We start from the raw sequence: 17,055 nt of genomic DNA on the forward strand, positions 1-17,055 counted from the left end.
TCAAAACTTCCCTCTTCTTCCAAACCCATGTAACCACCTTTCCTTTGGGAGACACACCAAGTAGTCAAAAAAGTATACAATTATACATCTGAAGACATGACTGAAAATCACAGACTTTCAATATATTTTTATCAATATATTAGTAATTGATAAGAAAGTCATCTTCAACTGCCATAGAAACTCACTTAAAAGAGGAACAGCTGAATTTTAATTCTTGATAAACTCATGATACAGACCTCTTCTGATACTATCTCTTTCATTTAATCATTCAACGAGTATTTACTTAGTGCCTATTATGTGTCATGCTATGTGCTAGAAGCTGGGGATACAAAGATAAATAAGATGAGATATCTGAAGGCAGAAGCTGATTATAAAGGTAAATGGCTCCTTTTCTTCCATCACTTTATTTCACCTCTCAAGAGCTTTCTACCCAATGACCAAGCCTTTCCTCCTGAAACCCTCTCTTTCATCGTTTCTATGATGTCTCACTTTTCCAGTTCTCTTTCTGACCACTCTCAATGTTCTCTGCCAGCTCCTCTTCTATCAAATGTCTAAATGTTGGAGCACCCTGGCACTTGGTCTGGAGCCATTGTTCCTTCTCTATTTGAACCCTTTCCTTTGGATTATCTCATTTGCTCCAACAGCTTTATATACCACCTGACAACTCCCCCAAGTTTCTGTCTGCAGCTCATACCTTTCCTCTGGAGTTCCTGACTGCCTACTGGACCTCCACTTGTATTCTTACAAACATTTCAACTTTAACTTAAGTCTAGGACGAGTCTTAATCTTCACCTCTAACCCTGACCCAGCATAGTTTCTCCATCATAATAAAGGTCACCATCATTCTCTCAGTTTTTCAGGTCAAAAACTGGGAGTCATGTTTGATTTACACTGTTTCTCACTCCTCACATCCAATCTACTGGCAAGTCAAATCAATTCTACCTTCAAAGTGTGTCTCCAATCTTCCAACTTCACCTAGTCTTTGACCTTGTTCATTATAAAACTGCCTCCTAATTCATCTTCCTGCTTCTAACTTTGCCCCATTACAAACTATTTTTTTTTGCAATAGGCAAAAGGTAAATATAAATCAAATGATATCCAGGAAAATGGCATAGATGATAGAGGCTTTGTTCATCCCTCTTTCTATCAAATCAAAGTTATGACAGAAACACGGAGCAAACAGCAAGAAAAGTTACCTGGGATCTAGATGAACAGAAGCCCTACAACTAGGGAGAGAAATAAGAAATCACCCTGCAAAGGTAGAAGGTAGGAGGAGGTGAAGAGATGAAGGGGCCGAGTTTGAGCGGCTGAGTGGGACAGAGACTGCAGCAGCAGCAGCCCACAGCCTCTTAAAGGGGCCGTGTCTGCAAGCGGACTTTCATGGTAACCAACCTGCTCACTCTGACCACAAGTGCTGGGTGGGCTGCGCAGGGGACACCAGGGACTTATAGGGAGACACTGGATTGTCTGAGTGAAGGCTAGAGGCAAGGGTCTCCCCTGAGCAGATGTGCTGGAGGTATCCAATGTTCCTCTGTTGAGCCCTTCCTTCTCCCAATGTGCGGACACAGCAACGCCGTAGCTGTGACATCATCAAACTGGATAACAGAGGTTGCTCTGCCCAGAAGACTCCTTGAAACTCTTCCTCCCCAACTAGCGGCCCTACCCAAGCCACATCCAGGTGTATCCTCAGAGAGTCAGGTGCTCCTTGTTGAGCAGCGCCAGGACTCACACTGGTGTCAGCTGGCCTCAGTTTCTGGTGTGGCCTTTGGAGGCAACCATAAGCACAGCATCTGTGGATTGCTTGCTGAATCTTAACAGGTGGCTCCAGAGGGGCACAGGTTGGGGCTAAACATGGCCTGCCACTAAACCTTTCTCAGGGCTGTGCCACTGGACACCTACTTCACAAAGCTGCATTAATAAGAGCAGGAGACTTAGGAGCTTGGCTTAGTACATAGAAACAGACACAAAAAGGCAGCCAAAATGGGAAGACAAAGGAGCAGAAACCATATTAGAGAATAGAACAGAGATCCAGGAATAATAGAGTCAAGCAATCTTTCATTCTGTGTGTGTGTCTTTTAATCTGAAGTGAGTCAGAGTTCAAAACACTGGTTATAAAGATGCTCCATGAACTTAGGGGAAGTATAGATGAGTTCAGTGAGAATTTTAACAAAGAGATAAAAAGCATAAAAACGAAAATAGAAATTATAAAAGGGAACCAGTCAGAAATGGAGAACACATTATCTGAGATGAGTATATTAGACGGAATAAACAGAGTGGATAAAAAGAGTATTGAAAGACATATAGAGGATGAGAAAGCCAACAGCACTCAATCAGAATGGCAAGAAAAAAGAAGCCAAGACTATAATAATAATTGAAGGAGCCTATGGGACACTATTAAATGTAAAAATATCTGTGTCAAGGGGTACCTGAAGGAAAACAAGACATTGAAGAGCTATTTGAAGAAATAATGATGGAAAACTTCCCCCATCAGGTGAAGGAGATAGACATACAACCCCCGGAAGCTCAGAGAGACCCAAGAAAGAGGAATCCAAAGATACCCACACCAAGGCACATCATAATTAAAATGCCAAAGGTTAAATACAAAGAGAGAATCTTAAAAGCAGCAAGAGAAATGCAATTAGTTATATACAAGGGAGCACCCATAAGACTGGCAGCTGATTTCTCAAAAGAAACTATATGCAGAACAGAAGGGCTTGACACAAAATATCTGACGTGATGAAAACCCAGGATCTACAACCAAGAATATTTTTTTCAGCGAAGGTATCATTTAGAGTCTAAGGACAGATACACACACACACACAAAAGCTAAAGGAATTTAACAACGCCAAGCCAGTATTACAGGAAATGTTGGAGGGACTTCTTTAAGAAGAAAACACATGTATCAAAAACATGAATAAGGAATGGTAATAACTACATTCCTATCAACAAGTACCTCAAATGGAAAAGAATTAAGTGCTCCAACCAAAAGACGGAGTAGCCGAATGGATAATAGAACAAGACCCCTACATATGCTGCCTGTAAAAGACACACACACAGAATGAAAGGAAGGGGATGGAGAAAGATATTGCCTTGATGGACCTAGAGGGTATTGTGCTGAATGAAATGGGTCGGATAGAGAAAGACAAATATCGCATGATTTCACATAAATGTGGAACCTAAAAAACAAAATAAACAACAACAGCAACAAAAGGGGAAATAAACTCATAGATATGGAAAATATTTTGAGAGCTACTAGATGGGAAGGGGTTGGGAGAACTGTGAAAAAAGGCAAAGGGATTAAGAGGTGCAAATGGAGAGTTGCAGAATAGACATGGAGATGTAGAGTGTAGCATGGGAAGATGGTTAATAACGTTGTAATAAGTATGTAAGGGGGAAGAGGAGTACTGGATTTAGTGGGGCGATCGCTTTGCGAGCTATGTGGATCTCTGATCACTATGCTGTACAACTGAAACTGGTATATTATTGTATGCCAATTATAATTGAAAAAAAATTCATCGAATTGTGCAATGTAAATACATGCAACTAATTGTCTATTATATTTCAATAAAGCCGAGGAAAAAAATGATATTCAATAGTTTTCCATTACAAAGAGATTAAAATCCAGATCCCGCAGAGCAAGGCCCCCTGCCATCCCTCTAGTCCCATGCTGAACCACTGTCCATGTTGCCTTTCTGTCACAGAGGCCTTTGTTAAGTTCCATAAACAATCTAAACTCTTTCCTGCTTTAGGCTGTTTCTTTGATGTGAAATGTCCTTACCAAGCTCATTCCTGCTCATGGGTCTCAACTTCAATACAAAGTCCTCAAGGAGGTCTTTCCTAATTACCTGATTTTAAAAATCCCTGACCCTTTATTTTCTGTTACAGCACCCTATTTACTGTCTTCAATGAATTTCCACCAGCACCAAACTATTTAACTAATTAGTTTGTTCGCTCTCAATTTCCACTACTAGAATATAAATTCTAAGAATATAAGAGCCATTGATATGTTGTTTACCATGGTAGCACAAACACCTATCATAATCCAGCACAGAGTAAATACTCATTAAATATTTGCCATATAAATAAAGATATTGAACTGTCTCCAAGATTCCTCCTATCTCTATCAGTCTGTGATGGTACACCACACCCTTCTAAGTATGGTAAAGTCAGCACTTTGTCTTGATAAATATTTTTGAATACTATACATTTTAATCTTGATTTTTAAATTATAAATCTAATACCCCATAGTTTCCATAAATAAATATTGACTCTGATCAGCTAAGCTACCCAAGAAATCTTTAACCATAAAATAAAACTGAAAAAAGATTCACAAATAGCATCTAGAAAGCACTCAATATATGTTAGACAAATGAATGAATTCCTTTTTTTTATCTTCATCACTACAAATCCCCAACTTTCACAAATCGGCTTCAGGTTTAGGCTCATCAAACATATCCATTAATAAAATTCATAGAATACAATCCCTGTAGGATTGTTTCTTGATAAATGTTTAGAGATCTACCTGAGGAGGTGTATTTTGTACCTAAAGCTTTTAAATTTTCTCTGAATGTTCCCTTCTATACTAAGCAAAACAGTCACCACTACTATATCTCGATACTCATAGCTTTCTCAAAATTAGAAATACAGTAAGAGCTAGAAAGATGTTTATTTTATAATATTATTCTAAAATAAAAACAAAGTCACAACAAAAATATTTTTCCTTCTCATCTCTCCCAAAAGTGTTTTTGCTCACTTCTCGTAATTCTAAAAAATGTATCATCTCTACTCCAACATTCAGAAAAAAGGCTATAAGACCTCCTGAAATGGAGTATATCTTTATACTTACCAAAGTCCAACTGTGCTCTGACTCAGCAAAATGGGACCGATCCAATTAATTAAATGTAACAGTTAATAATGAGCGAAAAAAAAATTTTAAGGAAAAAAATCACCTTCTAAATTCTTCCACACTTACCAAATGCCTTAATCCAAGTTTAACAAGTAGAAACAGAAATGTAGATTAAATTTTATCAAATTTATTTGCCTCAAATGGCTTTTCTCAATAGGACTTTCAGACTCAATCTTAATGTTGTCACTTTGCAACACAGCCACATAACTTGGTACTATTGATTGATATGTATTCAACTGTGAAGATTATGAAAAAGTAAAAAGCTGCAATATTTTTTTAACGAGATAAAAATGATATCTATATAAGGAAAGAAGCACACTGTTAGGAAAGACGATTTTATATTTATTACATATTAAGGTTAAAAAATTTGGTTGTGTGACAGACAGACAAAACACTCCTATCCTCGAAAGACAAACCCAGAAGAGCACTGCTTCCTTTCTTATCAGTCCAGGAAATAATGGGTTTGGGGGAGCTTTTAAGTTATGAAAAAGATTTCTCCTCATTTAATGGTTGAGAAAAAAAGAAGAGCTCAATTGCTGGTATCCCTGAAGATGGTCAGAAATCGTCTGGAAAATCTGCACATAAAGAAGGGAACTTATAGCGGGACAAAATATATTAAATAGAAAAAGAATGTCATAGAGTAGTTTAAAGAAGCAAAGGTAGCCAGCAGCTACTGGGCAAAAGCGGACACAAGGTACAGGAGATGAAAACAGAAAATAACTGTTAAAATGCTTTAAACTAGTCTTCAAAATCTTTTTACTATTCAGCTAGCACCAGAGGCTCCAAGAGTGACATAAATACATTTAAAAGGTACCTCAAGAACATGATGTACTCTCTCTCTTCTTTGAGATTTTATTTTCAGTTGTTAGAAAAAACAATTAAAGTTTAAACATCTTATACTTGGCAATAAATATAGAAACATCAGAGCTCAGAACTGGAGACCGAGTTTAAATGTCACCTGTATATGGGGTATTAACTGAAATCATGAAAACAAGGTTGGCAAACTATGAGCTTCCCAAGGAAGTTAGAGAAACTTAAAGAGAAAGTGAGAAATGCTGAAGATACATAAAACAAGACTCAGAAACACTGTTCACGGGTTGGGGAAAGAGAAGAAAGAAAAGGAATCAAGAGGATGAAAAATAAAAGTCATCCCTAAATCCAAGGAAACAAAAGGTGACAAGGAGGCATCAAAAGCAGCAAGTAGGTTAATGATAGGAACACCCAGAGGACCTTTCTAAGGGGAAGGCACAGTGGGTTTAGGGTGAAAGTTTGGCCATGGCAGAGAGAAAATGCAGAAAATGAATTCAAACAGCTAAACTAATAGAGAAAAGAAGCAAGGAGGTACGTTAGAATAGTGGACTAATTTAAGTGAAATATGGATGATAAATCAAGAGAGAGCATTTTGATATTGATATGTATGATGGTAAATTCGAGCTCTTTAAATATGTCCAGTTTTTTTCCACTTGGCGCTAATGAAAAACCAAGGGTATTAAATCAAATTTCAGATTGTAGGCTAACTAAATAATATTGAATTATGAACATTTTAGTATCAATTTTGCTTTACAAAAGCATCCTAGTCATGATAAAAACAAGTATGTTAACATAAAAAAATGTAAAACTGAGCATCTAATTTCTGAATTTGAAAAACATAAAATGTTTTTCTTACCCAATACAATGAAAAGTATAGCATCATGGATTTTAGAGCTGCAGACAAAAGCCACTGATTTATTTTATAGTAACTACAACTGAGACATTCTGTCATGGAGCTAACAATGCCTCAGGAGTGCCACATGGCTACAGTGTGACTGTTAACAGACACTAGCCATAGGTCCCTCCTGTGTATCTACAGAGCATCTAGGGAGACTGAAACATCAAATATGTTAAAAATCCGTAATTTAACGATAATACTTTAAAACCAAACTAATCACTTTTGGAAAATGCTAGGAAACCAACTCCTTATTCTGAAAATGGATAGTAATATATAAAGAGAAAGACTCAAGCATTTATCCTGTCTTTCTTTACAAAAATTTCCGTAGAATAACCACATAAGGCAAAATTCTTCTTCATAGATGCATTTCTACTAATAAATAAAGGATGATAGGATTGTATTATTTTACAACCCCTAATGAAATAATTGATGTAGGTCAGGAGTTGGCAAATAATGGCCAGCGGGCCAAATCTGATCTGGTAAATAAATAAAGCTTTATAGGAACACAGCCATGCCCATTCGTTTACATATTGCCTAAAGCTGTTGTCGCACTACAGTGACAGAGACCTTATGGCCTGCAAAGCTGAAAATATATTTACTATCTGGCCCTTTACAGAAAATGCTTGCCAGTCCCTGATCTACACAATAATTATCAATGGCTGCTGAAACCATTAGGCCAAAAGCAGATGAGGAAGTTTATAATGGATGGATCAGGCTGACTACACTTGTGCTCACAGGTCAAACTTAACCTCACAAAAAGAGGAACAGGTATTATATGCCCTCTGATGCCTTATTATAGAAAGTACATACTCTGCCTTTGAAGTCTTCTTGCTAAAAAATGGGAATTCTCATCAAAGCTCTAATTACCAGTTTACAGGAAATATAGGAGACAGAAAAACAAATTAAATTCCACCATGGGACACAACTTGTAAAAATTTACACTTTGGGAAAATCTATAGGTAAAGGATCTGGTTTATTCAATAAATAAAAAGAAAAAATAAAAGGTAAACCTATAGATTAAAAGAGGCTTAAGGGATTTATTGACTAAATGCATGTGTAGTCCTTATTTGGATTCTGATTCTGACATGACAACTAGACAAAAAATTTACAAGACAATCAAAAATTTGAATACTGATCAGAATTACTGTGCTGTTTTCTAGTGTGCAAATAATGTTGTAGTTATACTTTTTAAAAAGGAAATTCTCTTTATTGTTTTAAAGATACATACTGATGTATTCACAGATGAAATAATATGACATCTGGGCTTTGTTTAAAATAATCCAATGGGGAGGGGAACAGATAAATGAAGCAAGATTGGCCACATGTTGATCATTGTTAAGGCTGGCTGATTGGCAAAATGGGATTTATTCTACCATTTTTTCTACTTTTGAATATGTTTAACAGTTTTTCCATAATGCAAAGATAAAAATAAAAACCATTAGCAAAGCTTTCTGTCACAACTTTCCCACAATTGTTTTCATGGATGTTTTGTTTCTCCCCCTGCCCATCCACCATGTATATCTGTTCCTCAACCAAATATTTATTCAACACTTACTAAGTGCTAGAAATAATCTTACCTTCAAGGAATGTACAATCTAGAGGTGGAGCCAAGTAAGTAATTCAGCTATTATAGCACTTGATGATAAATGCTGCAAAAGAGGATGCTAAGGGAATGCAGAGAAGGAGAAGCTACACATTCCTGTGTTCCTTATTCCCACGTCTTAATATTCTTTTGTAGTATATTAATCTATCCTGATTTTCTACTTTTTCTCTCCTAAGCAATAGATGTCCTTTCTCTAAGTGGCCCTGACTTACCCCATCTTATAACCCAGAGGTTTCCTATTGACTAGTCCATGACTCGATGAAAGTGAGACACTGAATTCTGCTTCCACTCTGTTCCACACAGGTCCTTTACTTCTCGGTGACTTATTCCAACAGCCCTAAATTCCTACAGCGAAATAGCAGAATATCAGTAATCCCGTTAAAAAATGGGCTAAGGGCTTGAATAGGCATTTTACCAAAGACATACAGATGGCCAACAGGTAGATAAAAAAAGTTCAGTATCACTCATCATCAAGGAACTGCAAATCAAAACCACCATGAGATATCACTTCACATCTGTCAGGAGATGGCCACTGCCAAAAATATCAGAAAATATCAAGTGCTGTCAAAGATATGAAGAAACTGGAACCCCTCCACACTGTTGGCAGGAATGCAAAATGGTGCGGCCATTATGGAAAACATCATGAAAGTTCCTCCAAGAATTAAAAATAATACTACAATAAGATCCGGCAATCCTTTTTCTGGGTATTTATCCAAAAGAACTGAAATCAAGATCTCAAAGTGGTATTAGAAGTTCAAGTTCATTGCAGCACTATTCATAATAACCAAGATGTGGAAACAACCTAAATGTCCCTCCATGGATGAATAGATAAATAAAATGTGGTATATATACATAATGGAACATTATTCAGCCATAAAAAAGAGAGCAAATCCTGCCATTTTCGACAGTATGAACAAACGTGGAGGATATTATGCTAAGTGAAATAAGCCAGTCACAGAAAGATACTACATGATTCCACTTACATGAAATAGCTAAAGTAGTCAGATTCATAGAATCAAAATGGAATGGTGGTTGCCAGGGGAAGGTTGAGAGAGAAATGAGAGGTTACTAGTCAAGGGACATAAAGTTTCAGTTAAGCAACGTGAATAAACTCTAAAGATCTGCTTAACAACACTGAACCTATAGTCAATAAGGGACCATACACTTCAAACTTTGTTAAGAGGGTAAATCTCGTGTCAAGTGTTCTTACTACAATTTTTTAAATGGGTTATTTTATTACTTAAAAAAAAAAAACTGTCAACACAAAATTGAGGTATAGCGATACAGGAAAAAGAACAAGCGGGGAAAAACCTAGCTTATTGTTTAATACCCAAATCAGTTTAATAGGTTTTGACATAAGTAAGAGAAGTGGTATACATCAATCTTTAAAAATTTTTAAACATTGTTGTGATCACATTTAACCAAAACATTTTTAAAGGTTTGTTTATTATTTTAGATCTGAGTCGGTTGTTTTGTAGTTGTCATATTGCTGTTACTTTATTTCTGTCACCTTCCCTGTAGTATGGGAGTAACTCAAAAGAGGTTTATTTGGCAGATTCAGACAGACAACAGAGAACTCTACTAAATCACCTGTTGGGGCTACCAGGGACACTGCTGAGTCACTGTCATCACCACCTATGGGCAATTTTACCTTTTAAGGTTATTTTCTTTAAAAAAAAAAAATGCAATGGCAACACTGTGGTAGTTTGACATTTGATAAATATATTCTTTGATAACAACATCTAGAGGTAAACCCCCAAATTGGGCAAGAATCATTTTTGGTTAAACCAATCCCAGCTTTCTCTAATGAGTAGACTCTGGGATCTTGAGTAAATCACTTGGAGAAATTACTTAACCTTTCTGTATCATGGCTTTTCCATCTGAGAAATTAAGATTCTGAACTTGATGGCTAAAGACCTTCCTTGTTCCAACATTACAGGGACCCAAGATTAGGAGCAGATATTCTATATGCATTGGGGCATTAGCAGCAATTCAAAAGACAACTGGGAGGGTTTACATCCTAACAAAGCAAAGTACTAGTAACACTTATTTTCTCACTACTCAATGTTCACTAAACCTTGCTAAATTTTCTTCTTAGGATCTGGCACAGAGAAAAGCAGCCCACCTACATTAACTGTTATTAATGTAAATTAGTTCTAAGAAAATCAAATTGCTATACAACAATATTAAAATATATGCTGATGATCAGAGGATGGCACTTAGAAGTCAAAAAAGATCTGGGTTTAAATCGCAACTCCACCAGTCACTAACTATATTGATCATGTTATTTAAAATGTCTGAGCCTATCTCTTGATTTAATATGGACACAGTACTGACCTCACAGGGTTGTTAGAAGGGTTAAGTAAAAATAACAGATTGAATGTACCTGGATAAACAAATATTAGTTCCTTCTCCCTTATTCATGGACATTAAACTCTTCTAGGTATCCTTGATATCCACCCCATTTCTGGTTTCAGCCTGAATTTCCATTCATAGAACACCCTTGCTTGCCCTGTGTTATTAACAAACTCTCCCCTTGACTAAACTTTAGTCAGGCTCCTCTGAGACCTCAATCTTGGCCTATAAGAACTGCAACTTTCAACACAATCAAATTTCATCCATCTTCCACACTAAGAAACAGAAACATACACCAGCATAGTTTCTATTAGCCAAAGGCTGTGTTCCTAGAATGATGACCCAGCTCCCTAAAATGCCTGCCTGAGAAAGCTCAGTGCTGCCAGAAGAATTTACTGTTGTTCCAGCCAAAACCTGACTATAGACCACTGATCACCCTTTTCTTAGACCATTTACTTTTAAAACTTTACAATTACAAATCCTTTCCCTGCCCCTTTGAGACGTAAATCTTCTACCAATTAGGTTCTCCAAGAGGACCCAGAAGTTACCTCTTCAAAATACAAACATCCAGGGAGCACTCTCTCCTATCTCCCAGTTCTTGTGGGAGAGTAAGAGCATAATTCCAGAGGGCACCTTGCTCCAATTTGCAAAAGTACTTCCTATCCTAAATATATGAGAAGTTTGTTTCTCCTCCAGGTAAGTGCCAATGAAAAAACAGAGAATGCCTAACCACAAAGACAAACTTCCCTTAAGGACCATTAGTACTCTCCCTTTAGCACACCCGAGGATCTAAAAGGCCTTCTGCCTTTTGTTTCAGTGGTGTCGAGCTCAGTTTACACTTAAGTATCTCTCCTCTACTGCAGTAGTACTGAATAGAATCTGACTTGCCATTTTTAAATGTCTGGTGTAAAATTTTTCTTTAATATTATTCACTTAGCCAACATTTATTGAATACCTCCCATGTACCAGCTACCAGATCTCTAACAATGAGCAAGATGCTGTCACTTTCCTCACAGAACTCAAAATCTAACAGAGACAGGCATATATACAAAATATAGCAGTCATATGGCAGTGAGATAAGTGCTGGTGGTACATAGTTCTACTGGTATCTCAATATTCATTTGTCTTGTAATATAACTTATTTACTGTAAAAAGTCCTATTTCTATGTCTGTCTAAAAAAAAAAAAATCCAAACCATGGACTGCAACTGCAAGCTAAAACAAGCTCCATGGGCCTAATAATGATGCCTTACATTGTGTGGCATTTTCTAATTTTATCAAGGGTTCTGATATATATCTGTTATTTGATATTCATTCTTATTTGGATGAATGAAATTATATAGTGCTTTGTAATTTAAAAACAACTTTCACTATTTGGACATCTATGAGGTAGCCATTAGTGTCCCCTATGTGCAATTAAATATTCATAATTCTATTTATTAATGCTTATCTTGTATCTATTCTACCAAATGAAAATTTCAGAAAAAGACAAAGAACAGAAAAGTTTCCTTTCATATGTTCTTAGAAAGACACTGATGTTCCTCTTTTCACTTTTCAGTTTACTATAAATATTCATAAACTTACTATCTTGAACAACAACCAAAAATTTTATTTTAAAATGTTATAGACTCAACTTTTGAGCTTAAATCAATTCAAAATCAATGCGTATCAAAAACACACAAAGTCATTAGAGTTCATCATGATATTGGTTGTTTACCACAATGGTATATAGAAAAACAGCATCAAACATATTTAGGTTAACAATTTAGAGATAACAATTTTAAAATTTCTTTGACAGTGCATCAGGATAACACTGGTATATCAAAGTAGATCAGTATGATTTCTGTGGATCTAATAATTGAAGACTTAATTTTTTTAGAGCAGTTTAAGAATAACAGAAAAACTGATAGAAAGGTACAGAGATTTGTCATTTCTTTCCACTTCTTCTCCCCCTGTACTTTCTGTACTTCCCTACACATGCATAGCCCCCTACATTATCATCACTCACTAGAGTGGTACACTTGTTACAATTGATGAACATTACCTTATTAATTTTTTTGAACATTACCTTAATAATTTTTAAAAGCTATTTTTAAGACTGATTTTTGCTTCCTGTACTATAATGAAAGTATTAAATCCTAAAGAAATTAGCATAAAAAATTAAGCATTCTGTGAAATTTCACTAAAAAACTAAGAAAATAATTTCACATTAATGAATTGTTAAATATTTGTGATTTTTCTAATAATAAATGCCAATAAAGTTGTTCTTATTCTATAAATTACAATTAAAGATCTACACTAAAGTCATTATCAAATTTTTATAAAATTGCCTTATATATTTAATTGATTTCATTATAAGAAATAATAAAGAACTAAGTGGTTCAAAAAAAAGTATTCAAAAGATCAATAATATAACACTGCAGATCAGTTTATTCTTTTATACAAAAGTCTCTTAGTTACCAATACACACTGAGTAGAATTTCTCTAGTTCAAATTTTTCAGAATAAATTTTTAACTTTTCTGTCCAGTCATTACATCTTGAAGAATCCTTGATTATTCTAAGAAAAGGCCATAATTTAGAGGAAAAAAAAATTGCACTATCACACATATCTTTGTCAATTCAGGTCACATAAAGTAATGACACTAAAGAATGCTTTTGGGGTTCCACTCTCATAAAGAGTGAAATTTGTATCAGACCAACCCTTCCATGAAGAAAAGTTGGATACAATTTATAATAGCAAAAAATTGTTCAAAGCCTTAGACAGCAATCAAGGCAACCAAGACTAGAGAGACCAAGACCCAGGAGAAAAGGGAAAATGTACTGTAGTGAGCCTGACATTCTCGGCCACCTTGCTCGTCAAAGCATTTGCCAATTTCTGTGCTTACTCAAGGCAAGAGGCCAAGAAGAAAGCAGCAGCTCAAATTTTGGCTCACTGCACTATGTGCTCAAAAACTGGAGTTCAAGTTTACCAAAGCAGGAAGGATTGAAAGAGCCAAGAACCCAAAGAGCAGAGGAGTAGAGAAGCAAGACCAATATCCTACATAACAATTCTCTTCAAAATTCCTAAGTGGTATAACACCAGAAGCCAGGAAATCAAAGAGAAAGCGGCATATATGAGGTTAAAATATTAGGCAGAGCTTTTCGTAGGTTTGTAGAGCTGAGAAAAAAGAAAGTGGAGTTCAGACTCTCCAAAGAGGAAGGTCCCAGAAAACAGCTGAGTTGAGATCTCTCAAAGGCCATGCCCTAGGAATAAAGAAAAACCGAAAGTAAAATATTTCTCAAAAAGAATGAAAGTCAGAATCAAATTTTTTCAATCCTTGACTGAATCAAAATAGGCTACCCTTAGTTTGTCTTCCAGAGGAAAATTAAGTGGACTCTAAGGAAAGATAACATCGTTTAGAGCATCTACAATTTTTCGAATACACTGTCTGATATTCCATTAAAAAAACAAAAACAAAAACAAAAACCCACCTCACTCATGCTAGGGGACAAGACTAAATGACTAAAATCCAGGGAGGAGGGGTGAGAGATGGACAAGAGAAAGTGAACCACTGGTATTCAAATACTGAAGTTATTAGACATGAACATTAAAAGAACTATGATTAATATGTTCAAGGAAACAGATGACAAGTGAAAAATTTTACCAGAGAACTGGAATCTGTTTTAAAAAGGAAAATGTAAAAATCAAATAAAGATTGAAAATCTCAAAAATACAATAACTGGAACAGATTTACTTCAGTATGATGGAGTGAGGAGACTGGCAAATCTTCCCATAAAACAATTATAGAACTGGTCAAAACTGTCCAAATCAATTAATTCAGCACTTTGAAAATTACAGAATACAAGAAATTGAGAAGCATAGACTCGTGAAAATGACTGAATTTGGAGTGGGATTAATGTAAGTACTGTAGCACTATTGCCTGGGGCTTCTCCCATCAACCCTATGCCTTCCCTTCAGCATGGTAGGTCAACCAGGGCATAACCAACTGTGAGAAATAGCAGTTTCATTGCCACTGTCAAGGAAGCTCATTTGATATGAAACATTGTTTAAAGTGGTCATCTCAGTTACAGGTTAATATGGAGAGACAGAAGCTCCACTAGCCTAAGACAGCAATTCTGTTTAGGGGAGCCATAGACTGGCAGACTAGCCCGATATGTTGTTCCAGAAGGTAAGACAGAAAAAAGAGGTTTGAAAAATAGTCTGAGTTGACCAAAAGCTGAGCCCATATATACTAGAGACTAGAGTTTATCACACATACACATTCATGGCCAACAGAGCCTGAATACATGCATAGAGAATATGAAAGAGTGCCCAGTGGAAGTTAAAACAGGGGCAGACTTGAAAACACCCTGAACTTTGAATGAACTCCCCAGTCCAAATACAGATCCACCTATAGAGATTGAAAGCTTTACTGGCTTGAGATATTTGAGCGCAAGTTCTGACTAACCTTTAGCTGAATCTTCAGCTATACAGACATAGGAAAGATCCTGGGAGCCAGGTTTAAAAATTAAAAGATTAGAAAAAGAACTAAGCAGATATAACAGCTACACATTATGGGGAGACAGACTTCACAAATTGAAGCCTGTTAAGTTACTAATCACAAAATAAGTAAATAAGTAAGCAAACAACCACTACCAGTCTTGGGGAAAATAAATCATAATCTCCAGTTGCTATTAATGATATATTATCCAAAATGTCCAGTATTCGACAACAATGAAAAAACTAAGATATGCAAAGAAACAAGAGAAGGTGACCCATACTCAGGAAAAAAACAGCAGTCAATAATTAGGGTCTCTGAGTGACCCCATATGTTAGATTTAACAAAGACCTCAGGCTGTTATTACAACTACATTTACAAAATTTTTATAATAGGTTGAAAGAATTTTTTAAAAGTATGGTAACAATGACTCAACCAATAGAGAATCTTAATAAAGAGATTATTTTGAAAGAACCAAACAGAAACTTGAGACTTGAAAATTACAATAACTGAAATGAAAAACGCAACAGAGGCTCAATAGTACATTTGAGATGGAAAAAAAAAGAATCAGTAATGTTAAAATAAAGATATATTATCCAATCTGAAGAACAGAGAGCAAAACATTTAAAGAAAAATAGACAGAGTTCTAGAAACCCATGGGCCAATATTAAGTATACTAATATACGTGTAATGAGAAATGAATAGGAGATAAAGAAAAAGGCAGAAAAAATATGTGAAGATATACTAGTCAAAAAATTCTCAAATTTAATGTAAAAAAATAATCTACAAATCTAAAAGTTTAATGAACCCAACCAAAGTAAGATAAACACACAAAGACACATCACAATCTGTTGACAGACAAAAAGAAAAATAAAATCTTGAAAATAGCAAGAGAAAAACCAATCATCACATACCAAGAAAAAATGAGATTAACGACTGACTTCCCAACAGAGACAATGGAGGCCAGAAGTTGGTGGATGACATACTCACAAAGTGTTGGGGGAAAAAAACTGTCAACCAACTGAGCAAAACTTCAAAAATGAAGGTGGAAAAAGATATTCCCAGATAAATGAAGACTGGGGGAATTTGTTCCTAGCATACAAGCCTTACACGAAACACTAAAGGAAGTTCTTTGAACTAAAAAGAATGGCATCAGACATTAAATTGAATTAACAAGAAGAAATGAAAATGTTCCAAATGCTAAATATGTAGGTAAATACAAAATATTCTACAAATATATTTTTCTAACTTCTTTAAAACACATAAAATTGTATAAAGCAATAATTATAACATTGTTGGGTTTGAAATATTTAGAGATGCAATTGTTTAGTTTTTAATATATAGAGAGATGTGATATATACAACAAGAACTTAAAGGAAGGGGGAGTGTAAGAAGATTATATTTCACTGAAATTAAGTTACTATTAATCTGAAATACACTACTATAAATTAAGACACGTAATCCCTAAAGCAACCACTACTAAAGTAACAACAAAACAAGCATATTTAAAAATCAAAAAACAAATTTAAAAAAAAACTATTAAAAACCAGTTAACACAAAAGAAGGAAGTCAAGGAGGAAGAGAGATATAAAATATGAGATATATAGAACACACAGCAAATGGGCAGATATAAAACCATATCAATAATTATATTAAATGTGAACGGACTAAACATTTCATTCAAAAACCAGAGACTGTCTGATTGGATTTTTAAAAAGCACAGCTGAATTAGGTGTTATCTATAAGAGTCACACCTCAGGTTCTGACATACAAATAGACTGGAAGTCAAAGTAGAGGAAAAGTTATATCATGTTAACAGTAAACATAAGTGAGCTGAAATGGCTATATTAACATTAAATAAAACAGACTAACACAAGAAATATTACTAGAGACAAAAAGAAATGTCATAATGATAAACCTGTTAATAAATCAGGAAGATATAACAATTATAAATGTATATACAAATAATAAAAAGCAAAATCTAGAGTTATGAGAGGAGAAACAG

The sequence above is a fragment of the Pteropus medius genome, unplaced genomic scaffold (assembly GCF_902729225.1).
Source record: "Pteropus medius unplaced genomic scaffold, Ma_sr-lr_union100, whole genome shotgun sequence".
In the NCBI taxonomy this organism is placed as follows: Eukaryota; Metazoa; Chordata; class Mammalia; order Chiroptera; family Pteropodidae; genus Pteropus; species Pteropus medius.